Source organism: Pinus tabuliformis, chromosome 9 (genome assembly GCF_031772625.1).
Source record: "Pinus tabuliformis cultivar Carrire ecotype Pingquan chromosome 9, CPIR1, whole genome shotgun sequence".
NCBI classification, from domain to species: Eukaryota; Viridiplantae; Streptophyta; class Pinopsida; order Pinales; family Pinaceae; genus Pinus; species Pinus tabuliformis.
Window position 1 is genome coordinate 1,379,878,826 of NC_142307.1, and position 27,215 is coordinate 1,379,906,040.

Below are 27,215 nucleotides of genomic sequence, written 5' to 3' on the forward strand. Positions count from 1 at the left end.
AGAAAAAGACCCTCTGAGCAAATTGGAAGCTGCTGTGCCCAATTTTGTCTTGATTAAGTGACCTCTGCTTCCGCATAGCACATGAGTTGATTCTCTAATGACTCTGTCATCCCCAAGCTGAAGAGACCTGCTCTGATCATCCTCTCTTGCTGTCTGTGAACTGCCATCAACAGCAACGATTAGAGAGGCTCTTTTTTTCTAAACCTGACAGACACTTTTGGATGTTACTGCTTTACACCTTTAATTTTATAAGGCTAGGTATCTGCAAGGGCCCAATCTGCAATTAGTCTTAATGACTGGCTAATACTCCACTAATAAAGAACGTCCTTTTTCACAAAATTGCCAGGTTAAGGATCAACTAGTTCAACTAATAATCGACAATGGCAACATGACAAACTTGGTGTCACCAGACTTGGTTACAACAATAAATCTTCCCACGACTGCATCCACAGCCCTACAGTTTGGGATGGTTCAAAAGTAACAGCCAACTCAGCCACGAAGATTTTCATCACACTGGCAATTGAACATTTTTATTGACATTGGTTTGTGATGTCTCACCCGTCAAATACTGTGAAAATTTCATGGGGTGACCTTGTTAGCATAATTGTAGAGCAACCTACAGTGGATTCAACTTTCAAGAACACAAGTTGCAGAAGGGTGGCAGAACATACAAATCCAAGACACATAAGATATAAAGAACATACAAATAAAACACGAGCAAAATAAAAAGCTCTAAGCCTCCACTTAGGCATCAGATTCCTCACAATCTTTAGGTGAACGAATAAGTCTAGCTTCATCTTGACAAGATATAGTTTAACAAACAACACCAACATTGCCCAAAACCATTCAATATTGAGCCATACACAATTTTGCAAATTGTGGGCCCGAATGCCTCTATTTAGCTCTTAATCGAGCACATCTTGCATTCAACGTAAAATGTTAATAACATCAACCTCTCTGAACCCTCACAGTTGGAGGAGGTACACATGTTACATCCATGATTCAGCACAATGCGATGCTATAGATACAAGCCCACACTCAGAGAACATACTATTCAACCCCCAGACTGTATCAACAGCTTCAACAGAGAATAGGCAAACCAAATCATATTTAAATGTACACAAGGGAACCTGCCATCTCAAGCCAAAGGGATATCCCGAGCTACATTTGAACAACACTTTCTAGAAATTAAGGACAACTTCTGCATAAGCTGGGAGGAAACAACACATGTAACAATAATTGTATAATTTTGTAATTATTCAGGTATGGGTATCTAGTTTTTAATATCTCAAGCAACACAAATTAGCCCTCGAGTAAGTAGTTACAATTCTGTTATTATTTTAATACTTCTTAGACAACCTGAGGCAGCCCATTTTTGCAAAATATGTTCAAGTCCTATATCAGGGAGGAATGAAGTGTAACTGTAATATTAATTATGATAATTGTCTATGTGCCAGGCGTGTTCTTCACTGCTTGTTTCCCACATCATAAGGGTCCCCAGATCCTTATCATCAAAGGGTCCACATAAGGGTTCAAAGGCACGTTTACATTGTCTGAGGTCCTCAACCCCTGGGGTGGTTGATCCTATTTGCAGGTGATTGATGAATCTGCTCCACCTTTTGCACATTTGGTCTTCTAGTGGACTTGGCACTTTGAAATTTCCCATGTCTACCAGAACAATGAAGAAGGGCAAAACTCGATACCCAAGTGTGTAGATGCAAGATGTATCTATTAAACATTTCAAAGAGGATTACCTATTCATAATAATGAGAGAGTATTTACATGGAATTTGTGACATGTTTGCCTCAGACAAGCAGACATTGATCAGATTTTGGTGGCAGATAATAGACTAACCTAGATGGCTATATTTATCTCTCATCTTAACCGCCTAACCAAGTGATACAAGGCTGAAGAGTGTGGCCATACCTAATTGGATTCTCTTTACGATTTACCTTCTCTGATTTGAACAACACTTTCTAGAAATTAAGGACAACTTCTGCATAAGCTGGGAGGAAACAACACATGTAACAATAATTGTATAATTTTGTAATTATTCAGGTATGGGTATCTAGTTTTTAATATCTCAAGCAACACAAATTAGCCCTCGAGTAAGTAGTTACAATTCTGTTATTATTTTAATACTTCTTAGACTACCTGAGGCAGCCCATTTTTGCAAAATATGTTCAAGTCCTATATGAGGGAGGAATGAAGTGTAACTGTAATTTTCATTATGATAATTGTCTATGTGCCAGGTGTGTTCTTCACTGCTTCTTTCCCACATCATAAGGGTCCCCAGATCCTTATCATCAAAGGGTCCACATAAGGGTTCAAAGGCACGTTTACATTGTCTGAGGTCCTCAACCCCTGGGGTGGTTGAGCCTATTTGCAGGTGATTGATGAATCTGCTCCACCTTTGCACATTTGGTCTTCTGGTGGACTTGGCACTTTGAAATTTCCCATGTCTACCAGAACAATGAAGAAGGGCAAAACTCGATACCCAAGTGTGTAGATGCAAGATGTATCTATTAAACATTTCAAAGAGGATTACCTATTCATAATAATGAGAGAGTATTTACATGGAATTTGTGACATGTTTGCCTCAGACAAGCAGACATTGATCAGATTTTGGTGGCAGATAATAGACTAACCTAGATGGCTATATTTATCTCTCATCTTAACCGCCTAACCAAGTGATACAAGGCTGAAGAGTGTGGCCATACCTAATTGGATTCTCTTTACGATTTACCTTCTCTGAATGGACGGCAGGCTCTCCAGTTTTAACAACATTGCATACTTTGTCTAATTACCTATTTCAGAATTATGCTAACAAGAACAATCTATATAAAAGGAAATATTACTTTGTCTAATCTGAAAGATAGTGTGACATACAATGAATGGAACTGCCCCACAACTCCACTTGGATATTGGTTGAATTAAGTTTGTGACGGTAGTCATGTAACTGTAGTATGACAAGACATAATGCTAATTGACCTAGAGTCTGTAAGAAAAGAGCATCAACCTGTTCAAGGTACACATTACTTTGAAATGTTTGATCAGCTTCCCAAGTACCCGGTTTATTAGCTCATTATACTTTCAACACATGTTAATAACATCAACCTCTCTGAACCCTCACAGTTGGAGGAGGTACACATGTTACATCCATGATTCCACACAATGCAATGCTATAGATACAAGCCCACACTCAGAGAACATACTATTCAACCCCCAGACTGTATCAACAGCTTCAACAGAGAATAGGCAAACCAAATCATATTTAAAGGTACACAAGGGAACCTGCCATCTCAAGCCAAGAGTTAACATAAAGGACCATATTTGACACTTATAGAGGGCTTGACAAACACAAAGTGTAATATATTGCGTTTAACACGATCAGAAAACAAAAACAAACGAGGGTTGCCAAAAATGGGGAACCCTTTCACTTGCAACATACCCACTAAATCACAACAACCTAAGAGAAACACGGACTTCAGTCTTTTTCTTAAGAGAACTGCACTTATATTATGCTGATTTATTGACGTTGCAACATATACAATAGATTCTCTACCAAATAAGCGCACACTAAAGATTTACTCTCAGAAAATGCCTGTTTTTTTCTCAATCAGAAACTAACAATGCCTGCAGTTGAAAATTGATTCAGCACTCCCGTCAGGATTTCTCCTAAATACTGAGTCAATGAACCTGCAACTGCTGGGTAAACATAATTTTCGGAGCTGGTTCTCACATAGCAATTTCATATTACCCTGCAATCTAGTCTTTGTCACGGTGTGCCCATGTATCCAGTTTCAAAATCATGCTCCTGACAAACTTGGATGTTGCCCTAACCTACAACGACAATTTTCAAAATTCATTTCCTTGAGAATAATCCTATTCAATATTCCATTGCTTTCTTCATAGCATTGCCAGATAGAACCTGCAATAGAGACTCACTGATGTCATCACCAAGTCCACCAAATCTGACCTTTACAGGAGCTTGCCAAGCCACTAAACAATAGAGCCTCTTAAATGGATTCACGTATACTAACAGCGGCTCCTAGGCGGTGAGTGGTCTGCCCTACAATTGCTTATATTCAATTCTAATTCAAATTCAATACCATACTAAAATCACGGTTCAACAATATTTGCCCCATGACATTCTAGAAATACAATATAGAGACAAATACCTTATTGTTAGGGCTACAATGTGAGAACATGTTTTCTCATGATTGACAGCAATGTCCAAACACTCGAAAAGGCTGGAGTATCTGAGTTCCACCCAGTGAAATCTAAACAACAGAAATCATTCAAAATAAGGGATTTTCCTTTTCTTTTTTGGCATTTTTATGACACCGACAACTTGTTCAATCTGCCCACAAGTTGGACTCCCAGGCAGCAAATAACCTGCACGTTACTCACAGGTTAATATCTGACTAGCAAGCGCATGCAGACCTCTTAGTCATTGGAAGTTTGACTTACTACCAGAGTTGAGAAATATAAATAATCATAATACAAAACATGATATCTCAATGAATTATAATCTCCAGAAGCAATAGATAAAACATGATAACATGACAAGTCAATGAGAAGCTGTAAGGATTACTTCAATTCCCTTGTTAGCTGACCTAGATAATGTTCAATTAGACATTCTAAAGCATTGTTTGAGCACTCAATGAATGACAATCAACTGCACAAATTCACTTTATATTTTGAAAAATCCAATGATATTATAAATGGGAAATACAGATTACAAAATCTTTGGAGTCAAGAGAGGTAATCATCTTAAAAGATGCAAGAAACATCCATACTCAAATGACTGCTTCATCTAAGTTAACATAAAAAAAGGGCGCCAGACACATTTACAAAACTACACATTCAGGTTAACAATCAGGCATCTACTCAAATGACATCATCTTCAGCATAGTGAGGCATCAACCAAACATAAAGATTATTTATGATGCTTAAGAGAAAAATCATAAAAAGATATCCCATAGCATTGTTCCAATTATAGCCTGCACAATAAAATCCAAATGCATCATGTTACATAAACTAAATAGACAGCAATGAGCCAGATACTTAAATATCTGCCACATTTTGCAACTGATAAAACACACATTCAGGCCTCCAAGCAGGCATCTATTTAAATACTATGCCTTGAACAAAAGGCAGTACTCACCAAATAAAAAGGATATTCATAATTCTTAAGAAAATCCTCTTATATATATATCCCGTGGCATGGTTCCAGATCTAAAATGTATAATAAACCCAAAAAGCCCGTGTTACATATATTGAATATATAGTGTAATGAACTAACATTTCGGCTCTGCTGCAGTTTTCAAGCAAAATACAATAGATTTTTACAACATGAAACCAACCCATTTCAGCTATTAATGATGGTAATGTCAAACGGCCTACTACTAATGCAAAATGGAAAATACTACTTCAACATGTGTCTGTCCACATTAATACCTTCTCGCTCTTAATGCTGTTTGGTAGAGTCGAGAAACAGAACAACGGGGAAAAGCTTCAAACTGGATGGCCCAGATATTACTCTCGCAAATCATTGCATGTGTTCAAATCAATCGATGCCCTCATATCCATTTATACATATCACGGGCAGCACTCCTCAAGCAAACAGCAGCAACAAAGAGCTGCCAGGCTATACGCATCACCAACAACATCAACAAATTATCAATGGCAATAATATGAATAAAGTCAAAAATAATTTCCTGTAGAAAAGACTACTAAACCCATCCATGGAGATAAACCAAGATAAAAGGGAACCACAGCAAGCCAGGTTCCCTGCATGATTGAGATACTAGTCAGCATATACTGTGGAAGGTACAACTAGCTTTAGGGATCCATAAAAAATGTTCAATAGTGTTGGCAAATGCCAATTAACACTTGACCTAACCCAATTCACATGCAATGAGAACAAATAATATACAACAATATGATCATCAAACCAAACCAAATAAATCATTAGATAAAATCCAATAGGTCTTCAATGAATGCTTACCATCCTTCTAAAAAGCCGGTGTAACCGCGTTGAGGATCGGGTGAAGAAAATGTAGAGTACTGTTGAGATGGATATTTTCGGCAAAAACCTAAATTCTGAGACTTGAGGTAATTGACAAAAGCCACTGATACAATGGAACCACCAAACAAATCGCTACATCATAGAACCAAATCAATGTGTTAAAAACAGAATTCATATCAATATTTACCTCAGGTGCTAGGTATTCAAGCACAGCTGCAAGAAAAATGGGGGTTCCAATCCCAACCCTCTTGGCATATCTGCCATTCTTCAGATACCTGGAAGGGGCACTTATATTATGCTGATTTATTGACGTTGCAACATATACAATAGATTCTCTACCAAATAAGCGCACACTAAAGATTTACTCTCAGAAAATGCCTGTTTTTTTCTCAATCAGAAACTAACAATGCCTGCAGTTGAAAATTGATTCAGCACTCCCGTCAGGATTTCTCCTAAATACTGAGTCAATGAACCTGCAACTGCTGGGTAAACATAATTTTCGGAGCTGGTTCTCACATAGCAATTTCATATTACCCTGCAATCTAGTCTTTGTCACGGTGTGCCCATGTATCCAGTTTCAAAATCATGCTCCTGACAAACTTGGATGTTGCCCTAACCTACAACGACAATTTTCAAAATTCATTTCCTTGAGAATAATCCTATTCAATATTCCATTGCTTTCTTCATAGCATTGCCAGATAGAACCTGCAATAGAGACTCACTGATGTCATCACCAAGTCCACCAAATCTGACCTTTACAGGAGCTTGCCAAGCCACTAAACAATAGAGCCTCTTAAATGGATTCACGTATACTAACAGCGGCTCCTAGGCGGTGAGTGGTCTGCCCTACAATTGCTTATATTCAATTCTAATTCAAATTCAATACCATACTAAAATCACGGTTCAACAATATTTGCCCCATGACATTCTAGAAATACAATATAGAGACAAATACCTTATTGTTAGGGCTACAATGTGAGAACATGTTTTCTCATGATTGACAGCAATGTCCAAGCACTCGAAAAGGCTGGAGTATCTGAGTTCCACCCAGTGAAATCTAAACAACAGAAATCATTCAAAATAAGGGATTTTCCTTTTCTTTTTTGGCATTTTTATGACACCGACAACTTGTTCAATCTGCCCACAAGTTGGACTCCCAGGCAGCAAATAACCTGCACGTTACTCACAGGTTAATATCTGACTAGCAAGCGCATGCAGACCTCTTAGTCATTGGAAGTTTGACTTACTACCAGAGTTGAGAAATATAAATAATCATAATACAAAACATGATATCTCAATGAATTATAATCTCCAGAAGCAATAGATAAAACATGATAACATGACAAGTCAATGAGAAGCTGTAAGGATTACTTCAATTCCCTTGTTAGCTGACCTAGATAATGTTCAATTAGACATTCTAAAGCATTGTTTGAGCACTCAATGAATGACAATCAACTGCACAAATTCACTTTATATTTTGAAAAATCCAATGATATTATAAATGGGAAATACAGATTACAAAATCTTTGGAGTCAAGAGAGGTAATCATCTTAAAAGATGCAAGAAACATCCATACTCAAATGACTGCTTCATCTAAGTTAACATAAAAAAAGGGCGCCAGACACATTTACAAAACTACACATTCAGGTTAACAATCAGGCATCTACTCAAATGACATCATCTTCAGCATAGTGAGGCATCAACCAAACATAAAGATTATTTATGATGCTTAAGAGAAAAATCATAAAAAGATATCCCATAGCATTGTTCCAATTATAGCCTGCACAATAAAATCCAAATGCATCATGTTACATAAACTAAATAGACAGCAATGAGCCAGATACTTAAATATCTGCCACATTTTGCAACTGATAAAACACACATTCAGGCCTCCAAGCAGGCATCTATTTAAATACTATGCCTTGAACAAAAGGCAGTACTCACCAAATAAAAAGGATATTCATAATTCTTAAGAAAATCCTCTTATATATATATCCCGTGGCATGGTTCCAGATCTAAAATGTATAATAAACCCAAAAAGCCCGTGTTACATATATTGAATATATAGTGTAATGAACTAACATTTCGGCTCTGCTGCAGTTTTCAAGCAAAATACAATAGATTTTTACAACATGAAACCAACCCATTTCAGCTATTAATGATGGTAATGTCAAACGGCCTACTACTAATGCAAAATGGAAAATACTACTTCAACATGTGTCTGTCCACATTAATACCTTCTCGCTCTTAATGCTGTTTGGTAGAGTCGAGAAACAGAACAACGGGGAAAAGCTTCAAACTGGATGGCCCAGATATTACTCTCGCAAATCATTGCATGTGTTCAAATCAATCGATGCCCTCATATCCATTTATACATATCACGGGCAGCACTCCTCAAGCAAACAGCAGCAACAAAGAGCTGCCAGGCTATACGCATCACCAACAACATCAACAAATTATCAATGGCAATAATATGAATAAAGTCAAAAATAATTTCCTGTAGAAAAGACTACTAAACCCATCCATGGAGATAAACCAAGATAAAAGGGAACCACAGCAAGCCAGGTTCCCTGCATGATTGAGATACTAGTCAGCATATACTGTGGAAGGTACAACTAGCTTTAGGGATCCATAAAAAATGTTCAATAGTGTTGGCAAATGCCAATTAACACTTGACCTAACCCAATTCACATGCAATGAGAACAAATAATATACAACAATATGATCATCAAACCAAACCAAATAAATCATTAGATAAAATCCAATAGGTCTTCAATGAATGCTTACCATCCTTCTAAAAAGCCGGTGTAACCGCGTTGAGGATCGGGTGAAGAAAATGTAGAGTACTGTTGAGATGGATATTTTCGGCAAAAACCTAAATTCTGAGACTTGAGGTAATTGACAAAAGCCACTGATACAATGGAACCACCAAACAAATCGCTACATCATAGAACCAAATCAATGTGTTAAAAACAGAATTCATATCAATATTTACCTCAGGTGCTAGGTATTCAAGCACAGCTGCAAGAAAAATGGGGGTTCCAATCCCAACCCTCTTGGCATATCTGCCATTCTTCAGATACCTGGAAGGGGCACTTATATTATGCTGATTTATTGACGTTGCAACATATACAATAGATTCTCTACCAAATAAGCGCACACTAAAGATTTACTCTCAGAAAATGCCTGTTTTTTTCTCAATCAGAAACTAACAATGCCTGCAGTTGAAAATTGATTCAGCACTCCCGTCAGGATTTCTCCTAAATACTGAGTCAATGAACCTGCAACTGCTGGGTAAACATAATTTTCGGAGCTGGTTCTCACATAGCAATTTCATATTACCCTGCAATCTAGTCTTTGTCACGGTGTGCCCATGTATCCAGTTTCAAAATCATGCTCCTGACAAACTTGGATGTTGCCCTAACCTACAACGACAATTTTCAAAATTCATTTCCTTGAGAATAATCCTATTCAATATTCCATTGCTTTCTTCATAGCATTGCCAGATAGAACCTGCAATAGAGACTCACTGATGTCATCACCAAGTCCACCAAATCTGACCTTTACAGGAGCTTGCCAAGCCACTAAACAATAGAGCCTCTTAAATGGATTCACGTATACTAACAGCGGCTCCTAGGCGGTGAGTGGTCTGCCCTACAATTGCTTATATTCAATTCTAATTCAAATTCAATACCATACTAAAATCACGGTTCAACAATATTTGCCCCATGACATTCTAGAAATACAATATAGAGACAAATACCTTATTGTTAGGGCTACAATGTGAGAACATGTTTTCTCATGATTGACAGCAATGTCCAAACACTCGAAAAGGCTGGAGTATCTGAGTTCCACCCAGTGAAATCTAAACAACAGAAATCATTCAAAATAAGGGATTTTCCTTTTCTTTTTTGGCATTTTTATGACACCGACAACTTGTTCAATCTGCCCACAAGTTGGACTCCCAGGCAGCAAATAACCTGCACGTTACTCACAGGTTAATATCTGACTAGCAAGCGCATGCAGACCTCTTAGTCATTGGAAGTTTGACTTACTACCAGAGTTGAGAAATATAAATAATCATAATACAAAACATGATATCTCAATGAATTATAATCTCCAGAAGCAATAGATAAAACATGATAACATGACAAGTCAATGAGAAGCTGTAAGGATTACTTCAATTCCCTTGTTAGCTGACCTAGATAATGTTCAATTAGACATTCTAAAGCATTGTTTGAGCACTCAATGAATGACAATCAACTGCACAAATTCACTTTATATTTTGAAAAATCCAATGATATTATAAATGGGAAATACAGATTCAAAATCTTTGGAGTCAAGAGAGGTAATCATCTTAAAAGATGCAAGAAACATCCATACTCAAATGACTGCTTCATCTAAGTTAACATAAAAAAAGGGAGCCAGACACATTTACAAAACTACACATTCAGGTTAACAATCAGGCATCTACTCAAATGACATCATCTTCAGCATAGTGAGGCATCAACCAAACATAAAGATTATTTATGATGCTTAAGAGAAAAATCATAAAAAGATATCCCATAGCATTGTTCCAATTATAGCCTGCACAATAAAATCCAAATGCATCATGTTACATAAACTAAATAGACAGCAATGAGCCAGATGCTTAAATATCTGCCACATTTTGCAACTGATAAAACACACATTCAGGCCTCCAACCAGGCATCTATTTAAATACTATGCCTTGAACAAAAGGCAGTACTCACCAAATAAAAAGGATATTCATAATTCTTAAGAAAATCCTCTTATATATATATCCCGTGGCATGGTTCCAGATCTAAAATGTATAATAAACCCAAAAAGCCCGTGTTACATATATTGAATATATAGTGTAATGAACTAACATTTCGGCTCTGCTGCAGTTTTCAAGCAAAATACAATAGATTTTTACAACATGAAACCAACCCATTTCAGCTATTAATGATGGTAATGTCAAACGGCCTACTACTAATGCAAAATGGAAAATACTACTTCAACATGTGTCTGTCCACATTAATACCTTCTCGCTCTTAATGCTGTTTGGTAGAGTCGAGAAACAGAACAACGGGGAAAAGCTTCAAACTGGATGGCCCAGATATTACTCTCGCAAATCATTGCATGTGTTCAAATCAATCGATGCCCTCATATCCATTTATACATATCACGGGCAGCACTCCTCAAGCAAACAGCAGCAACAAAGAGCTGCCAGGCTATACGCATCACCAACAACATCAACAAATTATCAATGGCAATAATATGAATAAAGTCAAAAATAATTTCCTGTAGAAAAGACTACTAAACCCATCCATGGAGATAAACCAAGATAAAAGGGAACCACAGCAAGCCAGGTTCCCTGCATGATTGAGATACTAGTCAGCATATACTGTGGAAGGTACAACTAGCTTTAGGGATCCATAAAAAATGTTCAATAGTGTTGGCAAATGCCAATTAACACTTGACCTAACCCAATTCACATGCAATGAGAACAAATAATATACAACAATATGATCATCAAACCAAACCAAATAAATCATTAGATAAAATCCAATAGGTCTTCAATGAATGCTTACCATCCTTCTAAAAAGCCGGTGTAACCGCGTTGAGGATCGGGTGAAGAAAATGTAGAGTACTGTTGAGATGGATATTTTCGGCAAAAACCTAAATTCTGAGACTTGAGGTAATTGACAAAAGCCACTGATACAATGGAACCACCAAACAAATCGCTACATCATAGAACCAAATCAATGTGTTAAAAACAGAATTCATATCAATATTTACCTCAGGTGCTAGGTATTCAAGCACAGCTGCAAGAAAAATGGGGGTTCCAATCCCAACCCTCTTGGCATATCTGCCATTCTTCAGATACCTGGAAGGGGCACTTATATTATGCTGATTTATTGACGTTGCAACATATACAATAGATTCTCTACCAAATAAGCGCACACTAAAGATTTACTCTCAGAAAATGCCTGTTTTTTTCTCAATCAGAAACTAACAATGCCTGCAGTTGAAAATTGATTCAGCACTCCCGTCAGGATTTCTCCTAAATACTGAGTCAATGAACCTGCAACTGCTGGGTAAACATAATTTTCGGAGCTGGTTCTCACATAGCAATTTCATATTACCCTGCAATCTAGTCTTTGTCACGGTGTGCCCATGTATCCAGTTTCAAAATCATGCTCCTGACAAACTTGGATGTTGCCCTAACCTACAACGACAATTTTCAAAATTCATTTCCTTGAGAATAATCCTATTCAATATTCCATTGCTTTCTTCATAGCATTGCCAGATAGAACCTGCAATAGAGACTCACTGATGTCATCACCAAGTCCACCAAATCTGACCTTTACAGGAGCTTGCCAAGCCACTAAACAATAGAGCCTCTTAAATGGATTCACGTATACTAACAGCGGCTCCTAGGCGGTGAGTGGTCTGCCCTACAATTGCTTATATTCAATTCTAATTCAAATTCAATACCATACTAAAATCACGGTTCAACAATATTTGCCCCATGACATTCTAGAAATACAATATAGAGACAAATACCTTATTGTTAGGGCTACAATGTGAGAACATGTTTTCTCATGATTGACAGCAATGTCCAAACACTCGAAAAGGCTGGAGTATCTGAGTTCCACCCAGTGAAATCTAAACAACAGAAATCATTCAAAATAAGGGATTTTCCTTTTCTTTTTTGGCATTTTTATGACACCGACAACTTGTTCAATCTGCCCACAAGTTGGACTCCCAGGCAGCAAATAACCTGCACGTTACTCACAGGTTAATATCTGACTAGCAAGCGCATGCAGACCTCTTAGTCATTGGAAGTTTGACTTACTACCAGAGTTGAGAAATATAAATAATCATAATACAAAACATGATATCTCAATGAATTATAATCTCCAGAAGCAATAGATAAAACATGATAACATGACAAGTCAATGAGAAGCTGTAAGGATTACTTCAATTCCCTTGTTAGCTGACCTAGATAATGTTCAATTAGACATTCTAAAGCATTGTTTGAGCACTCAATGAATGACAATCAACTGCACAAATTCACTTTATATTTTGAAAAATCCAATGATATTATAAATGGGAAATACAGATTACAAAATCTTTGGAGTCAAGAGAGGTAATCATCTTAAAAGATGCAAGAAACATCCATACTCAAATGACTGCTTCATCTAAGTTAACATAAAAAAAGGGCGCCAGACACATTTACAAAACTACACATTCAGGTTAACAATCAGGCATCTACTCAAATGACATCATCTTCAGCATAGTGAGGCATCAACCAAACATAAAGATTATTTATGATGCTTAAGAGAAAAATCATAAAAAGATATCCCATAGCATTGTTCCAATTATAGCCTGCACAATAAAATCCAAATGCATCATGTTACATAAACTAAATAGACAGCAATGAGCCAGATACTTAAATATCTGCCACATTTTGCAACTGATAAAACACACATTCAGGCCTCCAAGCAGGCATCTATTTAAATACTATGCCTTGAACAAAAGGCAGTACTCACCAAATAAAAAGGATATTCATAATTCTTAAGAAAATCCTCTTATATATATATCCCGTGGCATGGTTCCAGATCTAAAATGTATAATAAACCCAAAAAGCCCGTGTTACATATATTGAATATATAGTGTAATGAACTAACATTTCGGCTCTGCTGCAGTTTTCAAGCAAAATACAATAGATTTTTACAACATGAAACCAACCCATTTCAGCTATTAATGATGGTAATGTCAAACGGCCTACTACTAATGCAAAATGGAAAATACTACTTCAACATGTGTCTGTCCACATTAATACCTTCTCGCTCTTAATGCTGTTTGGTAGAGTCGAGAAACAGAACAACGGGGAAAAGCTTCAAACTGGATGGCCCAGATATTACTCTCGCAAATCATTGCATGTGTTCAAATCAATCGATGCCCTCATATCCATTTATACATATCACGGGCAGCACTCCTCAAGCAAACAGCAGCAACAAAGAGCTGCCAGGCTATACGCATCACCAACAACATCAACAAATTATCAATGGCAATAATATGAATAAAGTCAAAAATAATTTCCTGTAGAAAAGACTACTAAACCCATCCATGGAGATAAACCAAGATAAAAGGGAACCACAGCAAGCCAGGTTCCCTGCATGATTGAGATACTAGTCAGCATATACTGTGGAAGGTACAACTAGCTTTAGGGATCCATAAAAAATGTTCAATAGTGTTGGCAAATGCCAATTAACACTTGACCTAACCCAATTCACATGCAATGAGAACAAATAATATACAACAATATGATCATCAAACCAAACCAAATAAATCATTAGATAAAATCCAATAGGTCTTCAATGAATGCTTACCATCCTTCTAAAAAGCCGGTGTAACCGCGTTGAGGATCGGGTGAAGAAAATGTAGAGTACTGTTGAGATGGATATTTTCGGCAAAAACCTAAATTCTGAGACTTGAGGTAATTGACAAAAGCCACTGATACAATGGAACCACCAAACAAATCGCTACATCATAGAACCAAATCAATGTGTTAAAAACAGAATTCATATCAATATTTACCTCAGGTGCTAGGTATTCAAGCACAGCTGCAAGAAAAATGGGGGTTCCAATCCCAACCCTCTTGGCATATCTGCCATTCTTCAGATACCTGGAAGGGGCACTTATATTATGCTGATTTATTGACGTTGCAACATATACAATAGATTCTCTACCAAATAAGCGCACACTAAAGATTTACTCTCAGAAAATGCCTGTTTTTTTCTCAATCAGAAACTAACAATGCCTGCAGTTGAAAATTGATTCAGCACTCCCGTCAGGATTTCTCCTAAATACTGAGTCAATGAACCTGCAACTGCTGGGTAAACATAATTTTCGGAGCTGGTTCTCACATAGCAATTTCATATTACCCTGCAATCTAGTCTTTGTCACGGTGTGCCCATGTATCCAGTTTCAAAATCATGCTCCTGACAAACTTGGATGTTGCCCTAACCTACAACGACAATTTTCAAAATTCATTTCCTTGAGAATAATCCTATTCAATATTCCATTGCTTTCTTCATAGCATTGCCAGATAGAACCTGCAATAGAGACTCACTGATGTCATCACCAAGTCCACCAAATCTGACCTTTACAGGAGCTTGCCAAGCCACTAAACAATAGAGCCTCTTAAATGGATTCACGTATACTAACAGCGGCTCCTAGGCGGTGAGTGGTCTGCCCTACAATTGCTTATATTCAATTCTAATTCAAATTCAATACCATACTAAAATCACGGTTCAACAATATTTGCCCCATGACATTCTAGAAATACAATATAGAGACAAATACCTTATTGTTAGGGCTACAATGTGAGAACATGTTTTCTCATGATTGACAGCAATGTCCAAACACTCGAAAAGGCTGGAGTATCTGAGTTCCACCCAGTGAAATCTAAACAACAGAAATCATTCAAAATAAGGGATTTTCCTTTTCTTTTTTGGCATTTTTATGACACCGACAACTTGTTCAATCTGCCCACAAGTTGGACTCCCAGGCAGCAAATAACCTGCACGTTACTCACAGGTTAATATCTGACTAGCAAGCGCATGCAGACCTCTTAGTCATTGGAAGTTTGACTTACTACCAGAGTTGAGAAATATAAATAATCATAATACAAAACATGATATCTCAATGAATTATAATCTCCAGAAGCAATAGATAAAACATGATAACATGACAAGTCAATGAGAAGCTGTAAGGATTACTTCAATTCCCTTGTTAGCTGACCTAGATAATGTTCAATTAGACATTCTAAAGCATTGTTTGAGCACTCAATGAATGACAATCAACTGCACAAATTCACTTTATATTTTGAAAAATCCAATGATATTATAAATGGGAAATACAGATTACAAAATCTTTGGAGTCAAGAGAGGTAATCATCTTAAAAGATGCAAGAAACATCCATACTCAAATGACTGCTTCATCTAAGTTAACATAAAAAAAGGGCGCCAGACACATTTACAAAACTACACATTCAGGTTAACAATCAGGCATCTACTCAAATGACATCATCTTCAGCATAGTGAGGCATCAACCAAACATAAAGATTATTTATGATGCTTAAGAGAAAAATCATAAAAAGATATCCCATAGCATTGTTCCAATTATAGCCTGCACAATAAAATCCAAATGCATCATGTTACATAAACTAAATAGACAGCAATGAGCCAGATACTTAAATATCTGCCACATTTTGCAACTGATAAAACACACATTCAGGCCTCCAAGCAGGCATCTATTTAAATACTATGCCTTGAACAAAAGGCAGTACTCACCAAATAAAAAGGATATTCATAATTCTTAAGAAAATCCTCTTATATATATATCCCGTGGCATGGTTCCAGATCTAAAATGTATAATAAACCCAAAAAGCCCGTGTTACATATATTGAATATATAGTGTAATGAACTAACATTTCGGCTCTGCTGCAGTTTTCAAGCAAAATACAATAGATTTTTACAACATGAAACCAACCCATTTCAGCTATTAATGATGGTAATGTCAAACGGCCTACTACTAATGCAAAATGGAAAATACTACTTCAACATGTGTCTGTCCACATTAATACCTTCTCGCTCTTAATGCTGTTTGGTAGAGTCGAGAAACAGAACAACGGGGAAAAGCTTCAAACTGGATGGCCCAGATATTACTCTCGCAAATCATTGCATGTGTTCAAATCAATCGATGCCCTCATATCCATTTATACATATCACGGGCAGCACTCCTCAAGCAAACAGCAGCAACAAAGAGCTGCCAGGCTATACGCATCACCAACAACATCAACAAATTATCAATGGCAATAATATGAATAAAGTCAAAAATAATTTCCTGTAGAAAAGACTACTAAACCCATCCATGGAGATAAACCAAGATAAAAGGGAACCACAGCAAGCCAGGTTCCCTGCATGATTGAGATACTAGTCAGCATATACTGTGGAAGGTACAACTAGCTTTAGGGATCCATAAAAAATGTTCAATAGTGTTGGCAAATGCCAATTAACACTTGACCTAACCCAATTCACATGCAATGAGAACAAATAATATACAACAATATGATCATCAAACCAAACCAAATAAATCATTAGATAAAATCCAATAGGTCTTCAATGAATGCTTACCATCCTTCTAAAAAGCCGGTGTAACCGCGTTGAGGATCGGGTGAAGAAAATGTAGAGTACTGTTGAGATGGATATTTTCGGCAAAAACCTAAATTCTGAGACTTGAGGTAATTGACAAAAGCCACTGATACAATGGAACCACCAAACAAATCGCTACATCATAGAACCAAATCAATGTGTTAAAAACAGAATTCATATCAATATTTACCTCAGGTGCTAGGTATTCAAGCACAGCTGCAAGAAAAATGGGGGTTCCAATCCCAACCCTCTTGGCATATCTGCCATTCTTCAGATACCTGGAAGGGGCACTTATATTATGCTGATTTATTGACGTTGCAACATATACAATAGATTCTCTACCAAATAAGCGCACACTAAAGATTTACTCTCAGAAAATGCCTGTTTTTTTCTCAATCAGAAACTAACAATGCCTGCAGTTGAAAATTGATTCAGCACTCCCGTCAGGATTTCTCCTAAATACTGAGTCAATGAACCTGCAACTGCTGGGTAAACATAATTTTCGGAGCTGGTTCTCACATAGCAATTTCATATTACCCTGCAATCTAGTCTTTGTCACGGTGTGCCCATGTATCCAGTTTCAAAATCATGCTCCTGACAAACTTGGATGTTGCCCTAACCTACAACGACAATTTTCAAAATTCATTTCCTTGAGAATAATCCTATTCAATATTCCATTGCTTTCTTCATAGCATTGCCAGATAGAACCTGCAATAGAGACTCACTGATGTCATCACCAAGTCCACCAAATCTGACCTTTACAGGAGCTTGCCAAGCCACTAAACAATAGAGCCTCTTAAATGGATTCACGTATACTAACAGCGGCTCCTAGGCGGTGAGTGGTCTGCCCTACAATTGCTTATATTCAATTCTAATTCAAATTCAATACCATACTAAAATCACGGTTCAACAATATTTGCCCCATGACATTCTAGAAATACAATATAGAGACAAATACCTTATTGTTAGGGCTACAATGTGAGAACATGTTTTCTCATGATTGACAGCAATGTCCAAACACTCGAAAAGGCTGGAGTATCTGAGTTCCACCCAGTGAAATCTAAACAACAGAAATCATTCAAAATAAGGGATTTTCCTTTTCTTTTTTGGCATTTTTATGACACCGACAACTTGTTCAATCTGCCCACAAGTTGGACTCCCAGGCAGCAAATAACCTGCACGTTACTCACAGGTTAATATCTGACTAGCAAGCGCATGCAGACCTCTTAGTCATTGGAAGTTTGACTTACTACCAGAGTTGAGAAATATAAATAATCATAATACAAAACATGATATCTCAATGAATTATAATCTCCAGAAGCAATAGATAAAACATGATAACATGACAAGTCAATGAGAAGCTGTAAGGATTACTTCAATTCCCTTGTTAGCTGACCTAGATAATGTTCAATTAGACATTCTAAAGCATTGTTTGAGCACTCAATGAATGACAATCAACTGCACAAATTCACTTTATATTTTGAAAAATCCAATGATATTATAAATGGGAAATACAGATTCAAAATCTTTGGAGTCAAGAGAGGTAATCATCTTAAAAGATGCAAGAAACATCCATACTCAAATGACTGCTTCATCTAAGTTAACATAAAAAAAGGGAGCCAGACACATTTACAAAACTACACATTCAGGTTAACAATCAGGCATCTACTCAAATGACATCATCTTCAGCATAGTGAGGCATCAACCAAACATAAAGATTATTTATGATGCTTAAGAGAAAAATCATAAAAAGATATCCCATAGCATTGTTCCAATTATAGCCTGCACAATAAAATCCAAATGCATCATGTTACATAAACTAAATAGACAGCAATGAGCCAGATACTTAAATATCTGCCACATTTTGCAACTGATAAAACACACATTCAGGCCTCCAACCAGGCATCTATTTAAATACTATGCCTTGAACAAAAGGCAGTACTCACCAAATAAAAAGGATATTCATAATTCTTAAGAAAATCCTCTTATATATATATCCCGTGGCATGGTTCCAGATCTAAAATGTATAATAAACCCAAAAAGCCCGTGTTACATATATTGAATATATAGTGTAATGAACTAACATTTCGGCTCTGCTGCAGTTTTCAAGCAAAATACAATAGATTTTTACAACATGAAACCAACCCATTTCAGCTATTAATGATGGTAATGTCAAACGGCCTACTACTAATGCAAAATGGAAAATACTACTTCAACATGTGTCTGTCCACATTAATACCTTCTCGCTCTTAATGCTGTTTGGTAGAGTCGAGAAACAGAACAACGGGGAAAAGCTTCAAACTGGATGGCCCAGATATTACTCTCGCAAATCATTGCATGTGTTCAAATCAATCGATGCCCTCATATCCATTTATACATATCACGGGCAGCACTCCTCAAGCAAACAGCAGCAACAAAGAGCTGCCAGGCTATACGCATCACCAACAACATCAACAAATTATCAATGGCAATAATATGAATAAAGTCAAAAATAATTTCCTGTAGAAAAGACTACTAAACCCATCCATGGAGATAAACCAAGATAAAAGGGAACCACAGCAAGCCAGGTTCCCTGCATGATTGAGATACTAGTCAGCATATACTGTGGAAGGTACAACTAGCTTTAGGGATCCATAAAAAATGTTCAATAGTGTTGGCAAATGCCAATTAACACTTGACCTAACCCAATTCACATGCAATGAGAACAAATAATATACAACAATATGATCATCAAACCAAACCAAATAAATCATTAGATAAAATCCAATAGGTCTTCAATGAATGCTTACCATCCTTCTAAAAAGCCGGTGTAACCGCGTTGAGGATCGGGTGAAGAAAATGTAGAGTACTGTTGAGATGGATATTTTCGGCAAAAACCTAAATTCTGAGACTTGAGGTAATTGACAAAAGCCACTGATACAATGGAACCACCAAACAAATCGCTACATCATAGAACCAAATCAATGTGTTAAAAACAGAATTCATATCAATATTTACCTCAGGTGCTAGGTATTCAAGCACAGCTGCAAGAAAAATGGGGGTTCCAATCCCAACCCTCTTGGCATATCTGCCATTCTTCAGATACCTGGAAGGGGCACTTATATTATGCTGATTTATTGACGTTGCAACATATACAATAGATTCTCTACCAAATAAGCGCACACTAAAGATTTACTCTCAGAAAATGCCTGTTTTTTTCTCAATCAGAAACTAACAATGCCTGCAGTTGAAAATTGATTCAGCACTCCCGTCAGGATTTCTCCTAAATACTGAGTCAATGAACCTGCAACTGCTGGGTAAACATAATTTTCGGAGCTGGTTCTCACATAGCAATTTCATATTACCCTGCAATCTAGTCTTTGTCACGGTGTGCCCATGTATCCAGTTTCAAAATCATGCTCCTGACAAACTTGGATGTTGCCCTAACCTACAACGACAATTTTCAAAATTCATTTCCTTGAGAATAATCCTATTCAATATTCCATTGCTTTCTTCATAGCATTGCCAGATAGAACCTGCAATAGAGACTCACTGATGTCATCACCAAGTCCACCAAATCTGACCTTTACAGGAGCTTGCCAAGCCACTAAACAATAGAGCCTCTTAAATGGATTCACGTATACTAACAGCGGCTCCTAGGCGGTGAGTGGTCTGCCCTACAATTGCTTATATTCAATTCTAATTCAAATTCAATACCATACTAAAATCACGGTTCAACAATATTTGCCCCATGACATTCTAGAAATACAATATAGAGACAAATACCTTATTGTTAGGGCTACAATGTGAGAACATGTTTTCTCATGATTGACAGCAATGTCCAAACACTCGAAAAGGCTGGAGTATCTGAGTTCCACCCAGTGAAATCTAAACAACAGAAATCATTCAAAATAAGGGATTTTCCTTTTCTTTTTTGGCATTTTTATGACACCGACAACTTGTTCAATCTGCCCACAAGTTGGACTCCCAGGCAGCAAATAACCTGCACGTTACTCACAGGTTAATATCTGACTAGCAAGCGCATGCAGACCTCTTAGTCATTGGAAGTTTGACTTACTACCAGAGTTGAGAAATATAAATAATCATAATACAAAACATGATATCTCAATGAATTATAATCTCCAGAAGCAATAGATAAAACATGATAACATGACAAGTCAATGAGAAGCTGTAAGGATTACTTCAATTCCCTTGTTAGCTGACCTAGATAATGTTCAATTAGACATTCTAAAGCATTGTTTGAGCACTCAATGAATGACAATCAACTGCACAAATTCACTTTATATTTTGAAAAATCCAATGATATTATAAATGGGAAATACAGATTACAAAATCTTTGGAGTCAAGAGAGGTAATCATCTTAAAAGATGCAAGAAACATCCATACTCAAATGACTGCTTCATCTAAGTTAACATAAAAAAAGGGCGCCAGACACATTTACAAAACTACACATTCAGGTTAACAATCAGGCATCTACTCAAATGACATCATCTTCAGCATAGTGAGGCATCAACCAAACATAAAGATTATTTATGATGCTTAAGAGAAAAATCATAAAAAGATATCCCATAGCATTGTTCCAATTATAGCCTGCACAATAAAATCCAAATGCATCATGTTACATAAACTAAATAGACAGCAATGAGCCAGATACTTAAATATCTGCCACATTTTGCAACTGATAAAACACACATTCAGGCCTCCAAGCAGGCATCTATTTAAATACTATGCCTTGAACAAAAGGCAGTACTCACCAAATAAAAAGGATATTCATAATTCTTAAGAAAATCCTCTTATATATATATCCCGTGGCATGGTTCCAGATCTAAAATGTATAATAAACCCAAAAAGCCCGTGTTACATATATTGAATATATAGTGTAATGAACTAACATTTCGGCTCTGCTGCAGTTTTCAAGCAAAATACAATAGATTTTTACAACATGAAACCAACCCATTTCAGCTATTAATGATGGTAATGTCAAACGGCCTACTACTAATGCAAAATGGAAAATACTACTTCAACATGTGTCTGTCCACATTAATACCTTCTCGCTCTTAATGCTGTTTGGTAGAGTCGAGAAACAGAACAACGGGGAAAAGCTTCAAACTGGATGGCCCAGATATTACTCTCGCAAATCATTGCATGTGTTCAAATCAATCGATGCCCTCATATCCATTTATACATATCACGGGCAGCACTCCTCAAGCAAACAGCAGCAACAAAGAGCTGCCAGGCTATACGCATCACCAACAACATCAACAAATTATCAATGGCAATAATATGAATAAAGTCAAAAATAATTTCCTGTAGAAAAGACTACTAAACCCATCCATGGAGATAAACCAAGATAAAAGGGAACCACAGCAAGCCAGGTTCCCTGCATGATTGAGATACTAGTCAGCATATACTGTGGAAGGTACAACTAGCTTTAGGGATCCATAAAAAATGTTCAATAGTGTTGGCAAATGCCAATTAACACTTGACCTAACCCAATTCACATGCAATGAGAACAAATAATATACAACAATATGATCATCAAACCAAACCAAATAAATCATTAGATAAAATCCAATAGGTCTTCAATGAATGCTTACCATCCTTCTAAAAAGCCGGTGTAACCGCATTGAGGATCGGGTGAAGAAAATGTAGAGTACTGTTGAGATGGATATTTTCGGCAAAAACCTAAATTCTGAGACTTGAGGTAATTGACAAAAGCCACTGATACAATGGAACCACCAAACAAATCGCTACATCATAGAACCAAATCAATGTGTTAAAAACAGAATTCATATCAATATTTACCTCAGGTGCTAGGTATTCAAGCACAGCTGCAAGAAAAATGGGGGTTCCAATCCCAACCCTCTTGGCATATCTGCCATTCTTCAGATACCTGGAAGGGGCACTTATATTATGCTGATTTATTGACGTTGCAACATATACAATAGATTCTCTACCAAATAAGCGCACACTAAAGATTTACTCTCAGAAAATGCCTGTTTTTTTCTCAATCAGAAACTAACAATGCCTGCAGTTGAAAATTGATTCAGCACTCCCGTCAGGATTTCTCCTAAATACTGAGTCAATGAACCTGCAACTGCTGGGTAAACATAATTTTCGGAGCTGGTTCTCACATAGCAATTTCATATTACCCTGCAATCTAGTCTTTGTCACGGTGTGCCCATGTATCCAGTTTCAAAATCATGCTCCTGACAAACTTGGATGTTGCCCTAACCTACAACGACAATTTTCAAAATTCATTTCCTTGAGAATAATCCTATTCAATATTCCATTGCTTTCTTCATAGCATTGCCAGATAGAACCTGCAATAGAGACTCACTGATGTCATCACCAAGTCCACCAAATCTGACCTTTACAGGAGCTTGCCAAGCCACTAAACAATAGAGCCTCTTAAATGGATTCACGTATACTAACAGCGGCTCCTAGGCGGTGAGTGGTCTGCCCTACAATTGCTTATATTCAATTCTAATTCAAATTCAATACCATACTAAAATCATGGTTCAACAATATTTGCCCCATGACATTCTAGAAATACAATATAGAGACAAATACCTTATTGTTAGGGCTACAATGTGAGAACATGTTTTCTCATGATTGACAGCAATGTCCAAACACTCGAAAAGGCTGGAGTATCTGAGTTCCACCCAGTGAAATCTAAACAACAGAAATCATTCAAAATAAGGGATTTTCCTTTTCTTTTTTGGCATTTTTATGACACCGACAACTTGTTCAATCTGCCCACAAGTTGGACTCCCAGGCAGCAAATAACCTGCACGTTACTCACAGGTTAATATCTGACTAGCAAGCGCATGCAGACCTCTTAGTCATTGGAAGTTTGACTTACTACCAGAGTTGAGAAATATAAATAATCATAATACAAAACATGATATCTCAATGAATTATAATCTCCAGAAGCAATAGATAAAACATGATAACATGACAAGTCAATGAGAAGCTGTAAGGATTACTTCAATTCCCTTGTTAGCTGACCTAGATAATGTTCAATTAGACATTCTAAAGCATTGTTTGAGCACTCAATGAATGACAATCAACTGCACAAATTCACTTTATATTTTGAAAAATCCAATGATATTATAAATGGGAAATACAGATTCAAAATCTTTGGAGTCAAGAGAGGTAATCATCTTAAAAGATGCAAGAAACATCCATACTCAAATGACTGCTTCATCTAAGTTAACATAAAAAAAGGGAGCCAGACACATTTACAAAACTACACATTCAGGTTAACAATCAGGCATCTACTCAAATGACATCATCTTCAGCATAGTGAGGCATCAACCAAACATAAAGATTATTTATGATGCTTAAGAGAAAAATCATAAAAAGATATCCCATAGCATTGTTCCAATTATAGCCTGCACAATAAAATCCAAATGCATCATGTTACATAAACTAAATAGACAGCAATGAGCCAGATACTTAAATATCTGCCACATTTTGCAACTGATAAAACACACATTCAGGCCTCCAACCAGGCATCTATTTAAATACTATGCCTTGAACAAAAGGCAGTACTCACCAAATAAAAAGGATATTCATAATTCTTAAGAAAATCCTCTTATATATATATCCCGTGGCATGGTTCCAGATCTAAAATGTATAATAAACCCAAAAAGCCCGTGTTACATATATTGAATATATAGTGTAATGAACTAACATTTCGGCTCTGCTGCAGTTTTCAAGCAAAATACAATAGATTTTTACAACATGAAACCAACCCATTTCAGCTATTAATGATGGTAATGTCAAACGGCCTACTACTAATGCAAAATGGAAAATACTACTTCAACATGTGTCTGTCCACATTAATACCTTCTCGCTCTTAATGCTGTTTGGTAGAGTCGAGAAACAGAACAACGGGGAAAAGCTTCAAACTGGATGGCCCAGATATTACTCTCGCAAATCATTGCATGTGTTCAAATCAATCGATGCCCTCATATCCATTTATATATATCACGGGCAGCACTCCTCAAGCAAACAGCAGCAACAAAGAGCTGCCAGGCTATACGCATCACCAACAACATCAACAAATTATCAATGGCAATAATATGAATAAAGTCAAAAATAATTTCCTGTAGAAAAGACTACTAAACCCATCCATGGAGATAAACCAAGATAAAAGGGAACCACAGCAAGCCAGGTTCCCTGCATGATTGAGATACTAGTCAGCATATACTGTGGAAGGTACAACTAGCTTTAGGGATCCATAAAAAATGTTCAATAGTGTTGGCAAATGCCAATTAACACTTGACCTAACCCAATTCACATGCAATGAGAACAAATAATATACAACAATATGATCATCAAACCAAACCAAATAAATCATTAGATAAAATCCAATAGGTCTTCAATGAATGCTTACCATCCTTCTAAAAAGCCGGTGTAACCGCGTTGAGGATCGGGTGAAGAAAATGTAGAGTACTGTTGAGATGGATATTTTCGGCAAAAACCTAAATTCTGAGACTTGAGGTAATTGACAAAAGCCACTGATACAATGGAACCACCAAACAAATCGCTACATCATAGAACCAAATCAATGTGTTAAAAACAGAATTCATATCAATATTTACCTCAGGTGCTAGGTATTCAAGCACAGCTGCAAGAAAAATGGGGGTTCCAATCCCAACCCTCTTGGCATATCTGCCATTCTTCAGATACCTGGAAGGGGCACTTATATTATGCTGATTTATTGACGTTGCAACATATACAATAGATTCTCTACCAAATAAGCGCACACTAAAGATTTACTCTCAGAAAATGCCTGTTTTTTTCTCAATCAGAAACTAACAATGCCTGCAGTTGAAAATTGATTCAGCACTCCCGTCAGGATTTCTCCTAAATACTGAGTCAATGAACCTGCAACTGCTGGGTAAACATAATTTTCGGAGCTGGTTCTCACATAGCAATTTCATATTACCCTGCAATCTAGTCTTTGTCACGGTGTGCCCATGTATCCAGTTTCAAAATCATGCTCCTGACAAACTTGGATGTTGCCCTAACCTACAACGACAATTTTCAAAATTCATTTCCTTGAGAATAATCCTATTCAATATTCCATTGCTTTCTTCATAGCATTGCCAGATAGAACCTGCAATAGAGACTCACTGATGTCATCACCAAGTCCACCAAATCTGACCTTTACAGGAGCTTGCCAAGCCACTAAACAATAGAGCCTCTTAAATGGATTCACGTATACTAACAGCGGCTCCTAGGCGGTGAGTGGTCTGCCCTACAATTGCTTATATTCAATTCTAATTCAAATTCAATACCATACTAAAATCACGGTTCAACAATATTTGCCCCATGACATTCTAGAAATACAATATAGAGACAAATACCTTATTGTTAGGGCTACAATGTGAGAACATGTTTTCTCATGATTGACAGCAATGTCCAAACACTCGAAAAGGCTGGAGTATCTGAGTTCCACCCAGTGAAATCTAAACAACAGAAATCATTCAAAATAAGGGATTTTCCTTTTCTTTTTTGGCATTTTTATGACACCGACAACTTGTTCAATCTGCCCACAAGTTGGACTCCCAGGCAGCAAATAACCTGCACGTTACTCACAGGTTAATATCTGACTAGCAAGCGCATGCAGACCTCTTAGTCATTGGAAGTTTGACTTACTACCAGAGTTGAGAAATATAAATAATCATAATACAAAACATGATATCTCAATGAATTATAATCTCCAGAAGCAATAGATAAAACATGATAACATGACAAGTCAATGAGAAGCTGTAAGGATTACTTCAATTCCCTTGTTAGCTGACCTAGATAATGTTCAATTAGACATTCTAAAGCATTGTTTGAGCACTCAATGAATGACAATCAACTGCACAAATTCACTTTATATTTTGAAAAATCCAATGATATTATAAATGGGAAATACAGATTACAAAATCTTT

General features: G+C 36.8%; 1 long non-coding RNA gene across 44 annotated transcripts; it reads right to left on the bottom strand.

The window, feature by feature from the left end:
- Positions 1-27,215, bottom strand: LOC149153624 (uncharacterized). 44 transcript variants are annotated; one of them, XR_016263459.1, is made up of 19 exons: positions 25,667-27,215; positions 25,117-25,306; positions 23,836-24,052; positions 22,860-23,585; positions 22,310-22,499; positions 20,052-21,244; positions 19,502-19,691; positions 17,245-18,437; positions 16,695-16,884; positions 14,437-15,629; positions 13,887-14,076; positions 11,629-12,821; positions 11,079-11,268; positions 8,822-10,014; positions 8,272-8,461; positions 6,014-7,206; positions 5,464-5,653; positions 4,182-4,398; positions 1,411-3,931 (listed from the first exon to the last, which is right to left on the bottom strand). It is a non-coding gene; the product is annotated as an uncharacterized LOC149153624 (long non-coding RNA). The 44 variants fall into 44 exon arrangements; XR_016263457.1 differs by adding an exon at positions 5,171-5,241 and having other exon boundaries at positions 1,411-4,398; XR_016263467.1 differs by lacking the exons at positions 1,411-3,931; positions 4,182-4,398 and adding exons at positions 4,414-5,006; positions 5,171-5,241.